The sequence below is a fragment of the Anomalospiza imberbis genome, chromosome 13 (genome assembly GCF_031753505.1).
Source record: "Anomalospiza imberbis isolate Cuckoo-Finch-1a 21T00152 chromosome 13, ASM3175350v1, whole genome shotgun sequence".
NCBI lineage: Eukaryota > Metazoa > Chordata > Aves > Passeriformes > Viduidae > Anomalospiza > Anomalospiza imberbis.
This window is the reverse complement of record NC_089693.1, coordinates 3,665,085-3,672,165: the sequence shown is the minus strand read 5'-3', so window position 1 is coordinate 3,672,165 and position 7,081 is coordinate 3,665,085. Positions and strand designations below refer to the sequence as shown.

At 51.0% G+C, this 7,081-nt stretch overlaps 1 long non-coding RNA gene across 1 annotated transcript; it reads right to left on the bottom strand.

The window, feature by feature from the left end:
• Nucleotides 1-5,611: 5,611 nt before the first annotated feature.
• LOC137481745 (uncharacterized) lies at nucleotides 5,612-6,724 on the bottom strand. Its single transcript, XR_011003638.1, has 2 exons — nucleotides 5,991-6,724; nucleotides 5,612-5,885 (listed from the first exon to the last, which is right to left on the bottom strand). It is a non-coding gene; the product is annotated as an uncharacterized lncRNA (long non-coding RNA).
• Between the last annotated feature and the right edge of the window lie 357 nt (nucleotides 6,725-7,081).

The window sequence follows — 7,081 nt, the reverse complement described above, 5'->3', positions numbered from 1 at the left end:
GTGATTTGGAGCAGTGAGACAAACGACATCTCGGTCCTGCGAGACGTGCAGAGCCAAGCGAATGGGTTTGAGTCCTCCTTTAAATGTTTTGGTTCCTCAATCAGATCATCTGGGGACTCCGAAAAACAAACCACTATTTCTGCCTTTTTCATATCCCTCTGGTTGCTTTTTTGTCTGGGCAAGGGCAAAATAATCACTGAAACAGCTCATTTGAGCAGCCACAATGCGTTGATCCCAATGGGAATCTGGGGGTAGAACGAGACCTTTTTGAAGGGGTGTCTGATGTCTGGCATGGGAGAGATGCTGCCCATTGCTCCAGCGCACACGGGACTGGGAATTATTCCCACAGAAAAGCACAGCTGAGGGATGGGGTGCTCAGAGCAGACCCTGAGCAGTGCCGTGGGGCTGGGGTCACCCTCTTGCAGCAGAGAGCCCAGGCCATGCAGGGATCCTGCTGGGAAACCCCCAGAGCACTGAAGGTCACTGGGGGCTCAGCCACCTCAGCAGCAGCGCAGGAGCTCTGCAGGATGGAACCCTGGGGATGAGAAACCAGTGGGAAATGCTGGTCCCAACGGTGCCATTCCCCTGGACACCCCACCGGCAGGTGGGGACCCTGGTGTCCCACACGCTGCTGGGGTCTCAGCCTGTAACCCTGCAGAAACCAGAGCCCCGGGCTGGAGCTGCTCTGTTCCTGAGCTGTCCGATCTCCCAGCACAAAGCTGACTCCCACAGCAGCCAGAGCTGCTGTTCTGTGGTCACAGCAGCAAGAGGGGGAATTCCTCTGACCAGAACAGTCCTGGTGCTGCATTCCCAGGGGAGCAGAGTAGCTAACTTAGTGATGTTGACATAAGAGATGCCCTTGAACTGGGATTATAGGACATATGCTGAATTTATTGGGAAGGGGTTTATTAATTTGCCCACATGATGTGTCACAGGACTGTCTGCTAAGTTTACATCAGCTATTCACAGTGATATCAGGTGCCCTTTATCAGATTCTGCATCAGTCACCTCGGAGTGAGACCACAGAAGAGCAACTGCTAAGGGCTAATAAAGAGCTCCAGTGATAATGGCTGCCAGTAAATAAGAGGGTGTTTGGGGTGTTCCATGTCAGCCCAAATCCAGGCAGAGAGGACTCAGAGACACAAGTGGTGGAAAGGTCAGGCAGGGTCATGCCAGCACAGACTGAGCAGGAGCTGCTCAGGATTGCAGTTGGCCCCTCTGATGACCCAGCACGTGTCCCACCAGGACAGGCTGCAGCAGAGGCCAGAGGGCCCTTGCTCCCACTGAGGAGGCTCCACGTCCCCTCTGCTCCTCTGAGGGGTTGTGAGGGTCCTTCCTGCAGCTCCAGGACTCGTTGCTGGAGCAGCCAGGGGGTGGGAGAGCAGATGGCTGTGGGCAGAGGTGGGCTGAAGGCTGAGGAGTGACAGGCTCATGCCAGGTATGGGGGTCCTGCTGCAGCAGGGGCCGAGGGGTGGAGGGGGAAGGCAAGCACAAATACAGGGACAGGCATTGCAGCAAGGCTGCACTAAATGCACCTCCTGCCACAAAGGAGGACCCAATATTAATTCTCAAACTCATTATAGAGAGAAATACCCTCCCGTATCACTATGGGATGAGATAAGCATCAGCACAGGATTAAAAAAAAATTAAGCACATAAGGATAGAGAAGGAACTGAGGAGCTTTTTCAGCATGAATGCACTTACCCCACGCAATGGGGGTGTCCCTGTCCCCACACAACCCAAGGTTCCACCATCACCAGAGCTTCTGCATTTTGGCTGGTGGCTGTGGATATCCTTGGCAGCTCCAGCCTCTACATTTACCCACTTGGCAGGAGGATTTGTTGGGTAAGGCTGTAGCCACGTTCCTGAGGTGGCTCTGGGAAATTCTCCTTCTCCTCCTCCCCCTCCTTGCCTTGCTGCTCAGCTGCAGGGGCAGGGAGGGGAGGATGCTGTGGAAGGCTATCCAAAAAGTGCCCTGGAGGCAGAGAGAACCACCTCTGTGCAAAGCCTGCCTGTGCCAGTCCGGGCAGAGCTCTCATGACATCAGCTGCCAGGCAGCTCCTGGAGACCCTGCTGTGTGCCATGGAGGGAATCTGCTCTGGCTGGGGCGGATCCACACTGCAAAACAGCCAGCCTGCAACCTCAGAGGGACTCTCTGCTCTGTCCCCAGAGCCCCTGGGACCCTGCCTGACACCCAGATCCCTGCCAGGGCACAGGAGATGCTGCTCTGTGCATGGAGGTGATCCTCACCTCAAGTAGTACTGGCCTAACAAAGGCTAAGATTGCCGCAGGATGCATTTTTGGTAACTGGAGATTTTATACCAATTCAACCATTCCCTCACCCCCTGCTGAACCTGCCCCTTCTATGTGCACCTGATTTACACCACAGCACCCGTGATCAGAACTGGTCCCCACCCTGGGAACCAGTTTAGTACCAGGTCTGCTGTGCTGACGCTGATCTGGGGGAGCCCCAGGAGTCTCGGGAGCATTGCTGGGGTTCACACCTGTGATGTTCCCCAGGCTCGCTCAGGAAGGAGCAATCCCAGCAAAGTTCTTTTCATTCCCTTGCTTCTCTAAATCCTCCAAACCTTGTGTTTAAGGCTGTCATCAAGCTGACTGTGAAATGGCATCGAATTAACCTGGCTGTGAGCACCTGTTTGCAAACGTGACCGTGCTGACTCTGCCTTGGGGTGTTTCCTAGACGCAGCCAGGAGAGTCCAGACTCCCAGCCCATCATCCCAGTGTGGCAGGAGGCTTTGCTGGGAGCCTCCTGCCAGGGAGCAAGCCCTGCCTGGCTGCAGGCAAGGACCTACAAGCCCACAGGAGCCCGGGACAGGTGTTCCTGCTGCTCCCACTTGTGAAGGCATTGCGAAGTGTGGGAGGGTGCTGGAGACTCTGTAATTATAGCCTGTGAATTTAAATCCCACAGTTTGCAGGAGTTCTGGGATATTTCATGCAGCGTAAGCTCAGCAACACCTTCGTGACAACATGAAGACTCATAAGTTTGTGCCTTGCTGTAGCAAGGTGTGAGCGTTCATTAACCCTCACACCACCGATGATGCTTTCTGTAAATGATGGGGGAAAAGCCAGGGCAAAAAGAGGAAAAGGTGAAGGAAAACACTCAGAGGTGCCTTTAGTAGCCGCAGAGCTCAGAGGAGGCCTTTGAATCACAGAATCATGGAATTCTAGACTGGTTTGGGATGGGAGGGACCTTAAAGATCACCTCGTTCCACACCCCTGCCATGGGCAGGTTCACACTCCACTACACCAGGGTGCCCAAAGCCCAGCCTGGCCTTGGCTTAGCTATTCCTGATTCCCTGCTTGGGTTTGTTTCTGCCTCTGAGTGTGAAGCATTAAATAAAGGGAGAGGTTCTTGTTATCACTTTGAAATTTCTTCACCCAAATTAATCTCTGCTGCAAATACAGAGATACAGCTCCTGCCATTCTGCAGTAACCCCCTTGTTCTCATCTCCTTTTTTTAAAGAATTCCCTTGAGTTTAGAGGGGCTCATACTGGGCTCCCAAACTGAGGGACATCATCAGGGATTGGAATCCTTCACCCTCTGGATCTCAGTTTGCCTCCCACTGGGGAGAGCGGCCGTGCTCCACGGGTTGCTCACTAATATGTGCGAAGCGCTTGGGGAGGTTGATGATTTTCAAGCCATGAGTATTAGTTATGCACATTGTTTAGCATTGCCAGTTACCTCAGCACATTTATTTAATAAATGTATCAGTCTGCACTGCTTCAGAGGCCACACTGCCGCCTCAGCCACGCTCTCCTTCCCCCTCCTGTCTGGGACACAGGCACAGCCTCAGCATCCCACCAAACCCCTTGGGGATGCTCATCACCAGCAAGTGCTCCTGAGCTCTTCAAAATGTCATGGGAGCCTTGCTGGAGTTAATTCCCACTGACTTTTGGCAAGTACTACTGAACTGTACCTTCAGCCACCTGAGATTTCCTTGCTGAACCTGAAACAGGCTGACCCAAGTTTGGAAGTCCTTTACTCTCTTATCATAACTCATAGAGCCAACAGGCTGTTTCCTCTGGAATAATAAATATGCCTTGAAACAGAGGTGAAAACAGGGCCAGAGCGTGCTGGGAGCACTGGGGCAGGCAGTGACACGTTTGTGTTGCTCCTTCTCCACTCAGTATCAGAGGCAGCTCTTCCTGCTCGAGTGCTGCCCCAGGCCTCGGATGGGGATGTGGGGACTGACATTTTTGGGCCCTCCTGGGAGAGGGAAGCACGAGGTAGGGCAGGAACACCGTGGTGAGGTCTTTTCCAACCTCACAGAGAAACAAAGACTGTAACTAAGTAACATCATTGCATAACACTTTGTCTTAAGCGTTTTGCTCTCCCTGTCCACAATGGATGGAGGTGACCAGCAGATGGGAACTCTCAGTGAGAAGGGGCCCTTCTGCATTCCCAAAACTGCCTGTAACTGGGTTTTAGATTCCTAAGTGACAGTGGAAAATGTTTGTGAATAAGATACCCTGGTGACAGTGGTAATTTACACGTACCAAAGTATCAGCTTCTCACACAGCTGCAGGTTTTCTAAAAATTGGAAAAATTTAGTGTCCTCACATCTCTGCTCCTGTGTCAAAAATGACTGTGAAGTTCAAGAATGACTGTGGGGTATACACAGACAAAAAAACACAGAAAGAAGCAACAGCCTGCAACAGGCAGGTGAAAATGCTGGGTGAGTGATGCGTTCGTGTGAGCACATCCTTCTGTGCGAATCCTTAATACACCCAGGAGATGCCAAAAAAATACATTTGAGCTTGAACTTTTCCTCAGCCCAGACATGAGCACTTCAGACTGGTTAGTCTTTAGAAATAGCAGGAAAGCTGGGAGACATTGGGAGGTTTTCTAGCGTAGCATGATTGTACTCAGCACTTCAGCAAGGTCGTGCCATACGTAAATAGATAATTTTCCCCATCATGGCTGGCTTTGCCTTTCACTGCATTCATGAGAGCAGAATATCAGGTCTGAGCCTCCTGCCTGGGTGAAACTCCATTGACACGAGTTGTGAGACTTGCACAAATGAGAGCAGAGCTCGACCTCTGGCTTTGAAGTATCCTTGTCCCAACAGATTTATCACCGGGGCCACACGAAGGCCTTGAAAGAGAGGAAGCAGTTCTGTTCCTCAGCCCTTTCTTTTCGAAAGTTTGTTTGCAGTTGTCCTTTTATTATTATCTTAGCTCCAGCTATTACACATGTGGGGCTCCTCATGCTTTGAGGGCTTTTTGCTCTGACAGAATCCCAGGACTGTTAATGAAAAGATTATTTTAAAATAAAAATCACTTGCTTAGTGGGTTTAGCTGGTTGTGGCCCTGGTATCAGATTTTAGTTGACGACTCATAATTAGTCACTGCAGAAGGATGGCTGAGTGGGAGGCAAAGGGTTACGAGGGAAGGCTGGAGAAAGGAAAGATACGTATCATTAAATAAAAATGTGACCACCCATGATTACAAGTGTTGTAGTCCTCCTTTTAACAAGCACACACCGTACTTTCATTAACCCGGGCCTGCCTGAATAGCAGCCTGTCTGGCCGAGCGGGCAGTGATTTTGTAAAAGCTGGCCCTAATGACAAAGACAGGCCACCTACGCTGAACTTTTCTCTATGACTTTATTCTTCAGCAGTGCTCAAGTGTAAATAAACTTGTTTACTCCCATCAGGATGGTAATGAGAACGAAGCCTTATTTGTTTCTCCACAATGACAAAGTAATTTGTGCGTGGCCCAAGCGGGAGAGGGGGGCTGGGGGCAGCTCTGCTCTGTGGTCCCTCCATAGGCAAAGTTGCTGCAGTCAGTGTTTTCCTTTGCTCTTCATTGTGTGCCACGGGTCAGCGAGGGAGAACTTCCCATCCTCAAGCTCACATGTAGGGCTGGGGAGGGAAAAGCAAAGACAACAGAGCAATAAGTGAAGTGAGGAGTCAGACCAGCCTATCCGGGAGGGGGAGAGTGACTAAGTGAGAGGGAAGGGGAGTTACCTGGTCAGGCTTGTGAGTCACTATAGAAAATGTACAGAGAGGCACAACCTGGTGCTTGCTTGGGTTTTTTCCACTCAGACTGGTGTCTCTGAAGCGTTAATGAATCACAGCAACAGCGCAGGGAGGACGTATGGAAGAGGGAAGGGGAACTGAGGCAGGTCAGGCAGAAGGAGCAGCTGGCACCGCTGAGGGCCAGCAGCAAGGGGAGAGGCTGGAAGGGGCCAGGGCCTTTCCAGAAAAGATGAGAATGAAGTGAGGGTGTACTCGTGGGTGGCTGAAGCTGACTAAAACTTGCTGTGACAGAAAGGGCCCCTTCTGGCTGCACTCACCCTCTGTGTGTCCCATGGCCTCTCCCATGCAAGGGTTTGGGCAGCCTGGCAGGTGAGGACCTGACAGATGGAAATCAATCCCTTCATTTTTTGTTATGGGTTGTTTTCAGCTGATCACACTGGACTGGAGAGAGAGCATGTGTGAAGATTTGTTTCAAATGTTAAAACAAGAGGTTTGAAACCGGATTTTTTAATTGTTGCTGGAACTAAGAGCAGAGATGGGGTAATGTGGTCCCAGCTCACTGTACCCTTAATGAGGCAGGCAGGGCAGATTTAGCTGGTGTTTGTTAATAATGTTCTTTTTCAGAAAGTTACAAATAATAAGTTTAGAAAAATAATTTAGAAAAATGCAAACGAGCACCAATGCCCCCCAGAAAATGACAAAACCGATCTAAAGCAGAATTGAAGGAGAGGAGGAAAAAGGCAGACCAGGCAAAATATCCCTTGGCAGGATCCTCAGGAGCCCTTGTCATCAGCTCCAGGCTCCTCTTCCATAGTTGGGAAGGCCAGTGTGCCTAGAAACTGGAGAGGATTTTGCAGCAGACCCACCCTGCGGGAAGCAGGTAAAGGAATGAGAGGTGGGGAAACTGGAGCCCAATTCATAGATGCAGCAGTGGCCAGAGCTGTGCAGTGATTCCCAAGTACAGAGAGGTAAGCAGAGTTCAGGTGTGTCTGGAGCACAGCAGGTACTTGGAAGGTGCTGAGGCACTCGGTAGGGAACAGAAGTGTAAAATCCCTTAGGCCCTAGCGTGTTACATTCCT